Source organism: Triturus cristatus, chromosome 10 (assembly GCF_964204655.1).
Source record: "Triturus cristatus chromosome 10, aTriCri1.1, whole genome shotgun sequence".
NCBI classification, from domain to species: domain Eukaryota; kingdom Metazoa; phylum Chordata; class Amphibia; order Caudata; family Salamandridae; genus Triturus; species Triturus cristatus.
Window position 1 is genome coordinate 441,868,878 of NC_140593.1, and position 14,159 is coordinate 441,883,036.

Consider the following 14,159-nt stretch of genomic DNA (forward strand, 5'->3'; position numbering starts at 1 on the left):
GCAACCCACCGCAGGAACCAACTTTGATGTGCTGTTTTACTTGGGCGGAAGAGAGCAGCATAGCACCATATATACAAAGGTTTGGTGCAGTTTCTCCCTCCCTCTGACCCTGCGCTTTAGGAGCATGCCTTGCACCGCGCACACCATTGCACCCTAGAGCAAAAAACAGTGGGGCAGATTTATGATGTTTTGCCGTAGGGAAGCGCAGCAGGCCTTCCTGCTGCGCTTCCCTACGGCAAAAGAAAAGGGCAGGGATGCGCCGTATCTATAAAATGCGGCGCATTCCTGTCCTTTTCCCCTGCGCCGGCGCACAATGGGCTGCCTGCGCCAACGCAGGCACCTCTGCACCATGGTGCAAGGGTGCCTGCGTTGCGGGGATAAATATTTTTGTACAGGAAGGGAAACCTCTCTGTACAAAAATAATCACAAGAGGTTTTTCCTCTTTGTATGGGTGCTGCAGAATGCAGCACACATAGAAAAAGGAAAAACGAGGAGAAATAAAGATATTTCTCCCCGTTGCGCCTCCCTTACGCCTCCCCTGGGGAGGCAGAAGCTTTTGGCGCTGCCTCAGATTTACGATTTCTCGTAAATCTGGGGCAGTGTCAAAAGGCCATGGATGTTGCTGGGAACGCCCCCAGCAACACCCATTGCACGCCCCTTTAACGCAGAACACTGCGTTAAAGGGACTGATATTTATGAGGCAGCATTAAGCCAAGCAAAGTGGCTCAGTGCTGCCTGATAAATATCACGCAGGCTTCTGCGCCACGGAACGTCACAAAAAGTGACGTTCCGATGGCGCAACGGGCCTCATAAATCTGCCCCTATGTGTTTAGTCTAGTATAGGTTTAGTAGTGGAGGGGTAACCATCCAATACAAAAAAACTATGCTTAGATAAACTTTAAAACGTTTTGCATTTTGGATGTGTGGTTTATGGTGCAGCACACATGCAAAATCAGAAAAGTTTGAATAAATAAAAGCAGTTCTCCAGTTTAATGCGAATATCAAAAAGGCATTAGTTTTTTGTGCAAAACCCTGTCCACTATTTGCTAGTAGATTGAGCCTTGTGTATGGGTGCCCGAATGGGGTGGCCCATGCACCACCCATGGTATGCCCATTTGATGCAAAGTAATGCAAAGCAGCGTTAGTTCCTAGGAACTTTCCAGTGGAAATATTTGTGCTGAAAATTAAATCCCAAATAAACATTTTACACCATTTTGCATTATTCTTGTGATGCAAACCCAGACCAAAATATCAGTAAATCTACCCCTCGGGATGCATTTAAAGAGATACAGGAGATACAGCCCATAGAATCCTGAGAGTGTTTACATAGTTCCTAACCTACATAAAGTGATGGGCAAGCAAAAATTAAATACTCCGTCAACTGAGACAATGGTGGAATACTTCTACTTCTATTAAAATTACTTACAAATGTTTTAACACACAGAGCCATGCCTAGACATGATTAAACCTAAGATACACCCATCCATTTATCTGGAATTCAGCTTGGAAAACTGCCTATTGGAGAATTTATTTCAAGGCAGGCAGCTAAAGATGCTGCCCCTTGACCGATGCACCTGCCAGAGCGGTGTGAAATAGTCTTTCAACCATAATCATGTTTCTTTGCCCAGCATCGGCAGCCCCATGAAAGCGGATCCTAAGGCAACAGACATGTAAGTGCACATCCATGCAGGATGGCAATTGGCAAATGTCAAGGAGGCAACCCTAGGTAAGATAAACTACAATTGGACAACAAATATTCTTACTTTAGCTCCCAAGGGATCTTCCCCCTCACCAAATTTTAAGTAATTTTGTCTACAGCTGACATTCTTAAATAGCTTTCATTTTATTTTGTGTAATGTGTTCATATTTGAGTATGGCATGATTACTCCATGGCTTTTAGCTGAGCCAATAAATACATTTGATTTTATTTGATTATGGCATTGAGCTGACTTGTGCGGCATTGTGATGTGCTGTGTGCTTTGACGCTTTCCCACTGATGAATATTAATGAATAGGGCTGCTGTATTGTAGATTAACAACAAAAGGAATGCCACTCTCCTAACACCCCAGACGACTTAAAAAAGATACTATACTGGTCTTTTAACACCTTTCACCATAAGGGCCCGAGTCCATTTGTTAAGGGATTTCATTAACTTGGGTTGATGCTACAAGAAAAGATAATACACAGTGGTATAGTGTTGATCAAAAAACAATATGTGAAAATTGCTGTGTGAAGAAATGTGTGGAAAATAGGAAGTGCTTCACAGAAGCAACTACCATAAACGTGTTACTTTGTGCTGCTGACTGGCTTAACTTATCATCAATGGCACCTAGATGCAGGACAAACCCAGCACACCTAGATTTGCAGTGGGTGTAGCTCAAAGCTTATGTCCTCGTACATGCACAGCAAGGCACATCCAGTTCACCCCACAAACTCACTAGGTGGAAGACCTGGGGGATCTACCCTGGTCTTCTTTTAGGCTAGAACAGGGAGGAGAAAGACTAGGGAGAAGATCAAAAGTTCAAGGAAGGGGCAGTCTGAACCAACAATGGTAGGGATAGTCCCCACCGATCACCAAGAGCAGAGGCCGGGGTCAGTTCTTTCAAACATGGCCAGTCTCTCTAACAATGAGCTCACCAAAACCGAAGAACTGGTCCTTCATAATGAGCTGGGATTTATTCCAACCCCTACACATGATCCTTTCAAGTTCCAACTGGAGTCCCAAGAGATGACGTGCAAAATCAGATTGGAAAAAAATATTTTGTGATAAACCACAGGAAACTAAGTGGATATTCTGGTCTGACCTGAAGAATTCTTCCACTATTACCCTTCCGGCACCTGCTGTGGCACTCAAAGTGGTTGTATTTCAACAACAGGTCTTGGAACAGGACTCTGCACTTAAACAATCAGCCACCTGAGTTTTTCAGAAACTCTTAAAGGGATGAAAAATTGTTTGCAAAATCTCTGCAAGATAACAACGGAATCATGATTAAACCAGTTTATAAAGGTGGAGTGATTGTTCTCATGATTCTACAAAATCGTGAGGCTGAAGTGCATAGGCTCCTGAGTGCAAGTGTACATTCTATTACAGAAAGACTCTACTCCAGAATTGAGAACTATCCCAACAGTTGGTGGATGATGCAGTGCAAAGACATTAGATCACTAAACAGGAAAGGGGCTTCCTAATAAATGCTAATACTCGTACTCTGGCCTTTTGCATTCTGCCAAAGATTCACAGACCCTGGTGCCCTCCTCCTGGCAGAGCCATTATTTCCAAAATCAAGTCATTATATTGTTTACAGAATCGATTCAATATTGGATCCGTTATCTCAGTTTGCTGATCTGTTTTTCAGGGATAGCTTAATTAATCAACTACCGCATCCTAAGGACACCTCAGATGTCTTGCATCTTTTACAAGCTCTAGAATTTGATCCTATACAACATCTGTTGAATATTGGATCCTTGTGCCCTGATGAAATTGCAGGAACCTTCTTTGGTAAGGAAACATGTTGGACAATTCGTTTGCATGGCAGTATGGGCATGATAGTTGTTTTTAATGATGCGCCAAGGACCTATATAATTAAAATATTTCTGGTCATTCTGACACAGTTTTATAATTTTTTCTTTGGTCATCTTTTGACTTAGAAGAGTGATGTCCGAACTCTCAGATTTTTAGAGGACCTTATTCTTTAGTGCAACTACGAGGACACATTGCTTTTTTAGCTACACTCTACAGCAAATCTAGGAGTGGTGGTTTTTTCCTTCATATATAAGAAAGCACAGATGGTGACAAGTTAAGCCAGTTGGTAGCAGAAATTGTCACTGTCTGATGTGGATGATTCATCGGACAGGCATCTTTTCAGCATTATTGACACTGCTGCTGGTTATTTAATAGGCGAAACTTGGGTTCCCTCTGTTCCTGCATCATCACTAGCATCTGGAGTGTATCTACTACTCAGGGGTAAGCATTTGTTCTTTTACATGAGAGATCATTATCAAGTGTATCACCTGCTTTCTGGACTAATACCGTTTCTCGCCTTTTGGCCTCCATATATGTCCTATCATTCCCCTTGTCCTGATGAGACCCCTGTATCTCACTGCGGGTCGAAACGTTGTCAACATGCATAACAAACAAACTGCATTGTGATATCGGTTCATCAAGTTGAAATATGTTTGTTGTAGACACTCACAGTTTTATCACTTCACAGTCACTCCTACTTGATACCTTTGGCTGTAGTGTCCTAGTTCACTGGGGCACACTACACTGATTCTTTGGAAACTGTATCAACCATGAATATTAATTATTGTAGTACCTGTGGCTTGTTTGAATAAGAAGGTCTGTGGGGTAGAGGTTTTACAGCTGCTTGACACAGTGACTGTCTGATTGATCAATTAGCATACGTGTTGTTTAGAATCCAATTAAGTCAATGGTTGGTGCCTTTACTATGGCGGTATTTGCTATAATTTGGGAGATTGGATGCCTGCCTATTGCGTGTGGTGAGTGAACACATTCCTTGTACACAAATGAATTTTTAAACATACCACCAGGCTTTTATGTGGTGTTGGAACTGCCAGGAAATAATGACATTACAGTTATTTTGGAGTTTTTGTGCTTAAAAACTGCAAACTTGAGAGAGACTCTCAGCTCTCTTTTTGATCAAGGAAGTTGCTTTTAATCATTTGAAGTTTGGGCACTTCCAGTATCCCAACTGCGAGCAGGTATGAGAGATCAGAGGAAATAAGTCTGTATACTGTCACACTCCCTTCCACTTCTCCTCCGACTCAGTCCGGTAACAAGAAAACAAATACCCTGAGATAAAAGACAAATTCTGCAGCAGTTTACTGTTGACTGATTAGAGATGGACAGAGACAAGAAAATGATATACTCTTTCAAAAAGGCAAATGACGTTCAACGAAAACATGTAGAACAACGAAAGTAGGCACAAATTGTTCAAATATATTCAGCATTCAGCTTTTAGATATATTTGTATTCTTAAAAATTGTGACCTGCAGGTTACTTATGATTGGATCTCTGCAACAAATGTGTGAACCTATTGAGCTGCTGTGATTTGAACCTGTGGTCCTAAAGTTCTATGCAGTATTGTGCAGCAAGTACTTTAAACCCTACCACATTGTTACTATTTTTCAGGCCCATGTTCTGTGGATTATACACAGATCCCTACATTAAAAATACACAAATGTGACACTCGCAGACAGTAACAGCAAACCTAGACTGATTTTAAAGATGTATACAGCAGTGTTATTACTCAGAGAGGCTAGTTCAGTCATCAAAGCCCTCTGTAAAGGCTCGCAATTCACAAATCAGTAGCGATTATCAGTCAATTATCAGTTTAAAATATATATTTGGAAATAAAATACTTTGGCCCCAATCATTAGAATGTAATTTTATGAATATTCATTTTGATATGAAATACACAGTTTTGTTTTGAAAAAGCAAATTCAATTCTCCTTTCATGGAAATTTGTCTACAAATGGTTGTTGTTCATTTTTCGCAAATACATGATTGGTTCACAATCATTAGTTTGTCATTTTCATCAAGTACCTACACTGACATATGCTAGTGCCACGCAGGGTAATAGTCTTCCGATCATGCCTAAGTTTCGCCGCCTCATGCATGGGATGCCCATTGTGTGCCAGTAGGTACACCATCATTCTGAATGAGTGTCAGTCTAATTACGCCAAAGATGCCTAGATTATGTAAAAAAATTGCAATTATTCCAAGCCCAAAATTATACCAAATTGGGCTCCATAACACCGAGAATGCCAGCAATCTGTAATGTATTTTCACCACTAAGCCATGGACATCATTGTAATGAGAATGGGAACCATCATGCCATTGATGCTTATCATATGTGAAGACTTACCACCCTTTTATGCCAGACCAGCATTCTACAATAATGCAGTTTGATTACACTTGAAAAAGCACATCACAATAATAAAGGGTGAGCATCATCATCCCATGGGTGCTATCACTATGCTAAAAAGGATCACCAGAAGCAGTCCTATCTCAACACCAAAATACCCACAACCTACTAATAATTCCCACCATTGTGCCAGGGTTGGATCCAGTTATGCCAAGAAAAGCCTCTCTATGGACTTTATAAGTGATTACTAGCTCTGCTGCAGGGTCATGCCGGTGTAGGGAGGCTGGACTGCCTCTTATGCACACACACTCACACACCTTTACACTTTTGCCACATGCACAGAACATACAGCAGCAATTAAGACTTTTTGGACTAAGTCTCATCCTGCTTTAGGTCTGTCTCCCATGTCTCTCCTGGAGTGCGCTCCACCTCCACCCTGCTTTTGATTCCTGCTGCTCAACCAAGGGTAGGGTTGTGTACACAATAACAATGACTTGGTAGCACAGTATCTGAAAGACAATCATATCGCCATGTTGCCTATGGGTCTTGCTCACCTTCTAATCCTGCCCTGTCCTTGTCTCCTGTCCCTCGTCCAGATTTCACTCCTTCGCTTGGCTCCAGGTACTGCTTCTCCCAGCATGGCAGACCAGCACACACACACACACACACATTGCGATTAATAGACTTCCACTATGGCCATTCACAATAATGCTTGAGGTTCAGCAGCATTGTAATGCCATCTCATCCCATCCCATCTCCTCACTGCTGCACAGTTCGGGACCCTAAATTGACAAGGCACATATTTGTGTTCTTTTTTTGTTTTTTTATTACATTTCCCCAAGGTTTTCTTTGCTATTTTGTTTCTCTGCAGTTCTTAACTGTGTTGAATACACTTTCTATATATATTAGGATCTTTTGATAACGATGTGGTTCTTTTAGTTTTTATTTTGCAAAGTTGCCATCAGAAAGGATGGTTTGAGCCTCATAACACTACCTGGATCTTCAGTAAGACATGCATGTCCATTGGGAATTAGTGGGCTTTGACACAAAACACCAATCCACCTTCTTTCTCTCTTCCCTAACCACCCTAGGTATCCTCCCATGCCTCTGATTATCTTGCTTCAAGGCCCTTTTTTGTCCTACACAATGCTACACTATATTAGTATTTGTCTACCTCCACTGTGAGAAAGTTTGAATAATACTATAGAAGGTATCTGACCTGCACTGTATATGTTTACCTGAGGGAGGCGGAGGAAGGGAAGGAGGGAATTTGAAATGGAATGAAGATGTGCATGTAAACAAAACAAGCCGAGATAATCCTATGTATACTTCAGTTCCTCATTTACCAAAAGGTGTTGGACTGAGCTCCTCATTAATTTTTGCATAAAGATCAGCAGTAAAATAATTTTACTGGATGTTTCACCATATATGCTATTCTTAATAGCTGGAAAGTGACTATCCACGGTTCCCCGAAAAGGAGAACTAGGCATCGAAACTGCACTTCGGCCCTTTTTTGCCAACCCGCTATTTGTAATGTATGTCTTTTCTAAACTACTAAATGCTGCATCAAATGTAACTTTCGGATAAATCTATTTCTTATGCTCCTTGTGAATCCTTGGTGTCTGCTTGAGAGCAACTGCTTTATCTTCAACGGACATATTCTCTTAATTGAGGCATGCTTGACACTGCATTTATTTTGTATTTTTAGGCTCCTAGGACTTTTAAATGAAAGCAGTATGGAAGTGACATCTGGCTTGTCTCCTTTCATCTAGGACCCAGGACACATGTATTTTCTGAGCCCTGATGTAGAGAGTAGATGAGCATTTTGGGGGTGTAGCAAAGATATCTTGACTCTATTGTCCCTGGTCCAAACCCAATTGAGTTGGGTTAACTTTCAGCAAGTCTGTTTCTTTCCCACTGTATCACTAGAGCAGTGGAGGCCACACTTCAGTCAGCCAATGACTAACCCCCACCAGTGTCAAGGTGCCCTGCCACTGTTGTGGGGAATTTCCTCTAAAAGTGCTCCTGCTGCAAGACCACTTACAATGAAAATGTAATGCCGGGTGGACAGCCAGGTCAGGGTGGTCTGCTCAGTATTATTTTTGTTTCACAGGACCTCCCTCATCCCCCTCAATAAAGGGTGTTTGTTTTGATGAAAATAAAATAGCATTTGCTCCAATGCGCTGGGAGTTTTCTCTTAGTCCAAGTGTGCATTACCTGATTTTTCCAGTCTTGCCTAAAGCAGGAAAAACCTCCGCAAGAAGGCCAGCCTACATTGGTTGGGCCTTTCGACGTTCCAAACCTAGTAGTGCTCTTTCGATGGGTTACCTGCTAAGGAGTTCCCACAGTAAAGCTGATTGTGGTTCCAAATTGAGACAGTCTACAATTGAACCTCGAATTGTGATGAGTGAACTATGAGTATAGCAGAACGTTGACATGGGGCCACTTATTAGCACACCATGTTTCGTCTGCTGTTATTAAGGACAACAATGATCTTTATAAATAAAGCAGCAACTAAAGTCTTGTTTTTTCGTTCATTATGACAAAACGCCTAGACACTTGTAGTAGGTTGTATTATAAAAGTGCTCCGTTGGCACTACAGGCATGTGTGCCTGCACCCCCTGGGAACTTTGGAATTACAGAAGTTGCCACAGACGCATGTGCAGCCCCTTCTGTAATACAGATAGCACTTGCTCACATGCTGCGCCAGAGCTATCTCAAGAGACAAATTAATGAGGGACACATTTTTTTTAACATAGTATGCTAAATGTGCCAGAAAGGGTAAAACTTAACATTAAACTGACACACAGGCAATCATTGTTACTCATGCAGGCTGTAGAAATGCCATGTAACAAGCTTTTCCTAGCGGGAAGGGAACTCAATATTGCTGAAATGTGCACAACGTGATTTAGAAGCTTGCCCTATAATGGCATGCTTAGAGATGTTGCCATAGCTGCAGAATTTTTCAGTTTAACAAAATGTATTACTTTATTAAGCAATATTTTATTCTTGAATGCCATGAACTTCCTATTTTTTTACGATTCGTACAAAGCTTGAATAGAATAATCTGTGCATTTAAACAATAATGAATAATTCATTGAGCAAAAGAATGCATTACCTAACAGTGATTTTGCCTTTTAATTAGCAGTTCATTGTTCTCACAGTGAAACAAATTTATATGTGAAAGGTCTATCTGTGTTTAAAGCCTATGGGAACTATGCCTGATGTTTGCAAAATCTCATCCCTCAAGACTGTCTGTAAATAACACACAATAAAAAGTTAAATCTGCATGTATTTCAGTATGAACGGAGGAGCTGAACCTGCTTACCAAAGAACCCTGTCCCCTGATTGGTTTGTGGAGGAAGAGGCCTGCTACAATGTTTTTGATATGTTTTCTTTACTTTTATATTAGTGCGTGACCCTTGGTAGTTTCAGAGCAAGCTCACATACACACTTTTCTTTGGTGGATTGATCCAGACCTTTGAGAGTTGTGGATACTGCTGCTACAGTTTTTCTTTTGTCTGAACTTGGGCCTGATTATGATGACGGTGGTCCCACGGCCATCGGACCCATTATATATGCCCGCCATATTACAATGGCGGGCGGATGAGTGGCGTTCAGAAAGACCGACCGCCATGCAACCGGTGGGCTCCTTGAGCCCGCTGGTGCGTCGGAGGAGGATCATATCCCAACAAAGGTGGTTGTGCCCTTTTTGGGGATAGCTGCATGTAATCTGTGTACAAGTTGAAGAGTCTTGGTGGGAGTATGGAACTTTAGGGTACTTTTTTATGAAGAGGTGAGGGTCTAGAAAGACAATTAGACATTTTTACATGCGATTAGCGATTTGTGTGATAGGACTCCGGCAATCTCATAATTGTTCGATTAAAACCCATCCGTTTGGAATCAATATGAAAAAGGGAGGTGTTGTTGATGGTATCAAATTGGGAGAGGAGTTGGGCTAATGGCAAGCGCGGTTGACTTCTAATCTGGGGAACAGGGTTCGAGTCTCGGCAAAGACGAGCAATATCCTTTGATTCTGGGCAAATCACTTAGGGCCAGATGTAGGTAATCCTGAAATACCGAGTCCTTAATAGCGAATTTTACCGATTCGTTATTAAGAACTCGGTATTCCAGATGTACGTAATGAATCGGTAAAATTTACAGATTTTGTAAAAATCGTTAATAAATAACTCTGGTCATGGTCATATTTAACTGCCCCTTTCATCCAGGATCATGCTACTCAGGTTTGGGGCTGTCACATGTTGGCTGCCCTGTTTCCCCCCCTATCACCAGCAACGACAGTCCTGTTCCCATGTGGGCAAGACTAAAGCAGATACCACATGCCCCATACAGTGGGATTGAAGGATCTATGCCAGGATTTGAGGATTCTGGGATTTAAGGATCAACTGCTGAATTTGAGGATCTACTGCAGTGTTTGAGAATACCACAGTCTTCAAATGTCACACATACCTGGATCTTAAACCTCCAAACTGGTATATGCAGATCCTGTGTAGATCGGGGTGTGAAATTCCGCTCCGCTCGCAGAGGTAGTGGCGTTTTCACACTCAGCGATCCGCAGAGTTCTGAAAAACGTAGCTTAACTAGAGAATTTTTTTCCACGCTCACCAACATTAAGTTGGCGAGCGCGAGCGAAGAAATTCTTACTCCAGACCACCTCCTGGTGACATTTCTCAACACGAGCAGTTGGGCTTGGCCAAGATCACTAGCGTTGAGAAACCTTCCGTTCATGTTGAGGAAGCTGCCGCTTGAGCAGAACATCATCTCAAGCGGCAGAGGAAGCTGCACCCTCTTGCGCTTTGCATTGTGCTGTTTACTTTCCAGTGTGTGAGAAACACTCAGCGCTAAAAAGCAGCGCAAACATTGTGACCTGACGCGCCCCTTAATGCTTGCAGAAATCTGCATAGTGCAGCAGAGTATTTTGGTCTGCGCGGAACTTTGCAAACTCCACCTAGGCCTAATGCTGTGTAAAACTTTTTGGGGATCAATGTCTTTGTGCAGCATTAGCACCTACTGAAGGACATCGGAACAAGACCAGTCTCAAGACGATTTTTGGCTCCAACATTATCAAGGTACCGTACCATTGATATGTTGAATATTTACCATAGCAAAAAGAACAGATGATGGACGGAATGCTGAACGAATCAAATGTTTACTCCCAATCACAGACCTGGGTTTAAGCCGTCATTTATTTGCTCACCATGCCACCCCAGTTTGAACCCAGCCACATGCAAATCAGTCTTGACCCTGATCCCTATGGGAACAGTCCAGCCCAAATCACCAGGACAGGTCCTCCTTGGAGAAACAAGCATCCTGAGACCGGTTTCAGGGTATCACCCCTCACCTGGCAGGCTAGCTTGAATCCAGTGGCACAGTGAGCACGGGATATTTACCATAGTGTATCAGTCAATAGAGTAAATCTTAGTTATGTCTTATTTCATGTAGAACGTTACCATTATTGTGAAACTCATGTAAATAAAACAACTACCTATATTTTAAATTGATATAAGAGTAACAGTAATCTTCACTCTTGAAAAACTGCAGAAAATCTGAGAGAACCTCCATCTGACGATACAAGCTGTGTAACTTCAAACCATCATCTCCTGTGCTCCTTCTCTCATATCCCTATCCTGCTTGCCCCGAGTGCACTCTTGGACACGGATGACACTGTCAATGAAGAAGGTGACAGGTTTTTCCTTTCCATGGTGGCTGTTATTATCATCCTTAGGCTATGTTTATTGTCACTGTGACCACTGAAGTGATGGCTGAGCCTTGTAAAAGGTGTGCCCATCATTTTACATGAATTGGCACCAATCCAATACATGAAACTTGCCGGATGATGCAGGGACAACCTCCCACAATATTCTGCAGACAAATGGGGCTAAGGACGGTGAAAGATGCTGTACCGTGCAGTTCCTCTGTACCTGGAAGCTGAATACCTACAAGATGCTGTACTGTGCAGTTCCTGTGTACCTAGAAGCTAAATACCTACTGCGCTAACACTTTCGGCAGAGTGTTGCATCACTTAATCACCCTTCCACTGCCTAGAATCCTTCTGAATGGTGCAATATTTGGGGATACTCAGAACTACATGATCAACAGGCATCACCTGTGTCCAAGACTACAATGCTTGGGAGGAAGATGTCCAGCACGCTTATGATGTTACTTAGACCACCTGCCATATTTGTTTCCCAGCTGTTGTTACCAGGCCCACTACTATAAGAGGACAGAGAAGCCATCCATTCGCACAGGCTCTCATTTGAGGAATATTCTGCAGTCATCCTCAGAATGGATTGAAAATTTGGCTATGCCACCCTCCACAAGCAATAACCACCTACAAGGCAAAACTCTCCTCCATACAGTCAGATTTCACACCCTTAACTGGGAAATGTTGAGGCGTGACAGGACAAGAGGTGTGACAGGAGCACACTCATCACCAGTGTAAAACATGGTAAACCATGTCAAGCTTAAAATTATCATCTGGCAGGATAATTTAAACACACAACAGCCAGAGTCTAGGATCAGCTGATTTTCTTCAGAATCTTCTATCCCCCTGGGCCAATACATCCCTAAATGGTAAATTTACAGATAAAGGGACAGCGGATACCTGCGCCTTATTTTCAGTGGCCCGGAAATCTGATTCAGGCACAAATAGGAGTTTGCATCACACTCAGGATTGTGAGTTTTTCTGTAATTTTATGGCAAGACCGGAGTCTCCTATTATGCTTACTTTTCTTGCTTTATTCTAATAGCAGCAAGATAAAACCACAATTCCCAGAAGGCTTGGTGAAACAACTACCAACCAATGGGAAACAAAGAAACAATCATTATCCAATCAGTACATAGATAGTAGTATAAGGTCTATCGTGACTACGAACAGCCCTCTTTGCTTGCTGCCCGCAGTCAAGATAAGTACCTTTTTATATTCATTTAATTAAGTGTTTAACTTTGACATGCTGATAGCGTTACTTTAATTATATGTTGGCGTATCGTTCTATGAAGCTTCGTTGCTTCTTTGTGCTTCGTGCTCCTGCGCGCGTATGTGGGCTTTCCCTTCCCTCTCCCCCCGTGATTCACACGCGTAGCCCTGTCCGCGCGCGCCTCTCACCGGCCTCCGAGTTTTCCTCAGCTGGTGGCGCAGCGTTCTTTTAGCCCGGTATTAATCTCTCAAGTGACGCTCCTCGCTACCCAGGCCTGTTGGACTTTCCGCGCTCCGCGTCTTCGGACAGACGCCTCCTGTGTTCACACGCCCCTAGAAGGAGGAGTTTCCTCGTTTACACGCCCATTGGATTTTCTTCAGGCTTTTAACCCTTTCTCTACTGGTTTCTTGCCAGTTTCCCTGCTTTCTGCAATCATGCCCAATTCAGAGGAGTACAATGACAATGAAGGGGAAGTTTTTAAGGAGGATTTAAATTCTTTTATAAATACCTCTGTTGAAAATGCTGTAGAAGCATCAATGAAACGTTTTTCTAAAAGCATGGAAAATTCTATTTTGAGTTTAATGACCAAAGCAATGGCCCATTCTGCGGGGGATAGCAGAAAACATAAGGTGGTACACTCCAAGGTTCCTTCTTTGACGTCAAAAGTGGTTGGTGAGTCTTCCTCACATATGACAGAGGACGTGGTTCCTCCCAGGCCTCCTTCCAAGGAGGGGTTAAAATGTTCAGATGGCAAACATAAAGCCAAGGCCAACCTCCTGGAGGTACCTCAGAAATTGGTCATTTCTACTATTTATGATACGGATGACGATTTGGGTGACGCCACTGATCTTTCTGATCTCTTTGACATTGTGGACCCATCGTCTCCTCCTTCCAAGAAAATGAAGTTGGATGCTTTTGCATCTGAGCCAGTGCTTGACCCCGAAGGTACTCCTCTCTTTGATCATGCTTCCATCAGACACCCAAATTCAACAGAATGGTTTCCCATTGATCATGTGGGAGAGTATATCACTGCAAGGCTTCGCCTTCCCCTGGATAAGACTGTCAGAGCAAAGCTAAAGTCTGAGTGCCCGAAACCCTTTCTCCCTTCGCATATCACTTCTACTCCCGCTATAGATTTCTCCAAATTTGGCAAAGATCCACGTAAAGGGGTTGATAGGGCATGGTCTTCCTGCCAAGACAAGTTGCTTGATTTAGTGGGTCCCCTTGCCCGTATTTTTGATTTGGCAGAGACAGCACGCCTGGAGGGCGCTGACCTCAATCCGGAGGATGTTTCTATGTGGGTCCAGCGAGCCTTTTGTCTTCTTGGCAACGACAA